At 42.5% G+C, this 2801-nt stretch overlaps 1 non-coding gene across 1 annotated transcript; it reads right to left on the bottom strand.

The window, feature by feature from the left end:
• Positions 1-305: 305 nt before the first annotated feature.
• trnas-uga (transfer RNA serine (anticodon UGA)) lies at positions 306-387 on the bottom strand. Its single transcript has one exon. It is a non-coding gene; the product is annotated as a tRNA-Ser (tRNA).
• Positions 388-2801: the final 2414 nt, after the last annotated feature.

Here is a 2801-nt window from a genome sequence, read left to right as displayed (position 1 = left end):
AATGGAACATCAAAATGGGTAATATAAATACATTGGTCTGTTAATTTATCTCTCTTTTACTTTAGAAATGAAGTGCTGAATTTTTACTACGTGTAGTTCTTAGAATAGAATTGTTGCAGATTCCTGTACAGCATAAATCGTTTTTGTGATTTAATGGTATGCTGGAGGGTTTACGCTGGCAAGACAAGTGTACATCTGTGCAGTTCATTGAGTGAACTGGAGACTTGCACCATTCATGTCCTGGATGAAGTGATTCGCTCCGCTGTGATCTGAGTCGCCAAATGTGAAAGGCTACCCAACTTCTCCGTAGTTGACAGGATTCGAACCTGCGTGAGAATGCCCCAACGGATTTCAAATCCATCGCCTTATCCACTCGGCCACAACTACAAATGGACGATCTGTATTCTCATTTCCAGTTGTCTGTCTCTGGGGAGCTTAGCTGTAGTTAATCATTGTTTGGTTATTTGAATTCAAAACCCACAGCTTTCAAATCGATGAAATGTCGGGACAAAATGGATCTGGGTGTTTCACCCCGATAGGTGGGATCTATAACCAGCTTAAACGACGGCGGAAAATACAGAAAAATACTCAGCAGGTCGAACAGGATCTGGGTTGGGAAAAGGCGATTCAACGTTTCAAAACTTTTTCAGAACGTAATCAGAACTCCGTTTACTCCCAGTAGCACTGACAAACCTGCTGACATTCCACAGAATTTTCTTTTTTTTTCAGATTCCCAACATCCACAATCCTTTGCATTAGCCATTAAAGCGATACAGAAATTCCTTTGTGATTCTGGATAAGATTCCTGTTTGGGGAACATTTTCCTGACCACATTAAAAACCCGGAGCTGTGCAGGTAAGAAAGCCAATGAAGTATGAGCAGTGAGAGATCCGACCCTGGAACGTCCCAAAGCACCAACCGTTCGGTTAATGGATGAACGTGTTGACCAATTACGCAACTGAGACGGGTTAACTCATTCATTATACGATGCAAAAACAGGCTTTTCACGAATTCAAACTTCAGGCCGTCCTTCACGAAGTGGTTGATGTCCTGTATCAGTTTTTCTTTTGCAAAATAAATCCTGGGACATTCACTGCAGTGAATCCTGTACCCGCTGGAAACACATCCACGTCACAGCAACCAACGTTTCTACAACAGGATTCCTGCTCTCTTCGAGTATTTTTTCAAACTTATTTGCACCCGAGTCTTCTCGTGGTCTTGTAGCCGTGGCGAGGTTTGAATTCCTGACGCGCAGGAATGAAAATCCTTTCAATGTCTCAGATTGGTTGATGTCTAGAGAACAACACAATCAACGTCGCGGCCTCTTAAAGACTGGCTTTGTTAAGTTGGACAATCCATCTTCATTCACCTGTGGTTTCGCTTCCCAAAGAGATTCGAAAGCTTTCGAAAGCTGCGGACATGCGTTTACTGTTATTTTTCGTTGTTGTTTTTTAACCTGCCAACTGGCGATATTTTCCCAAAACCTCTTCGCAATCCTCCGCTTGCATGATGTCCAGCGATGAGCAAACCCCTTTTGTCGATAAATTACTGAGGTTGGGATTCTTCTCTTTGGAACAAAGAAGTTTAACTGGAGATTTTCATGGTCTGTTTATAATGATGGCGGAGGGCGCAGTGCGGATGGGTGTGTTGATGTTCTGGAGGAAATTTTGCCAACGATCAGTGTCAGTTTCCAGAGGACTGCGGCTAAAGATATTTAATGAAAAACGAAATTTGCGGAGAGTATATAGAGCCTACTCTCAAGGGAACTGTTAATCGTTTAAGACACAGATGAGGAGGACATTCTGTCTTTCAGAGAGTAGCAAATCTGCAGAATTCTTTACAATGAAGGGCTGTCAAGGCTGAGTATAATCAACGCTGAGACGGCCGCCCAATTAGTCAGTTTGGGGATCAAGAAGAGTGGGGATAAGGTGGACAAGTGCCGTTAAGAATGAACCAAATCAGACATGACCTCATTAAAAGGTTGAGCAGACCTGATGGGATGAATGGTTTCCATATGTTCCAATATCTTATCTGTCATTTGGAAACTGCGAGAGACAATTGTGAAGAAAGAAATTGCAGGACGTTGAGAAAAGATGATTGGAGTCAAACTGAGTCAACATCATTTGTTGAATGGATAACACACTTGACAAATTTGTCAGAATCCTTTGATAATATTTCGAGCAGAGCTGATCAAATATTTGCTCGCATTCCATAAGAGACTTATCAAAAGCCATAGTTCAAGGTCGGAGTTCACGGTGAAATGTTAAAAAAAAGGCCAGGATTGTCTGTTGTATATTTAATGCAAGAAACAGAATCTGCATTATTGCATATTTTCAAGTTGTAAAAATGTAATTAGTAAAGTGCTGGAATGGTGAGTCATAGGATTTCAACGATTTATATCTGCCTTAATGACTTGATGCAATTGGCAGAATGAAACGTGCCCAGTTTTACTGACGATACACAATGGGGGGGGGGGGGAACAATTTGCAATGAGGACAGTGGAATCTGGAAATGGTTAGTGACAGGTTGAGTGGGTGGGCAAGCAATAAGTGCACGGAGGTGGTTGTAAAGTTGATAGTTTGGAGGGCAGGGTGATGCACATGGGTTGGAAGGAAATGGGACGGATGGGATAGGTCAGAAGGACGGTGCTGGGCTGGAAGGTTTGAAGTGAGGTCAGGTGGAGGGAGGGGAAATGTGGAAACTGTTGAAATCCTAATTGATGCCATGGGTTTCGAGCTCCCGATGTGGAGATTTTGCTTTAGAACATAGAACAATGAAACAATACAATGCAGCACAGGCTC

This window comes from Hemiscyllium ocellatum, unplaced genomic scaffold, assembly GCF_020745735.1.
Source record: "Hemiscyllium ocellatum isolate sHemOce1 unplaced genomic scaffold, sHemOce1.pat.X.cur. scaffold_96_pat_ctg1, whole genome shotgun sequence".
NCBI lineage: Eukaryota > Metazoa > Chordata > Chondrichthyes > Orectolobiformes > Hemiscylliidae > Hemiscyllium > Hemiscyllium ocellatum.
This window is presented reverse-complemented; position numbering and strand designations above follow the sequence as displayed.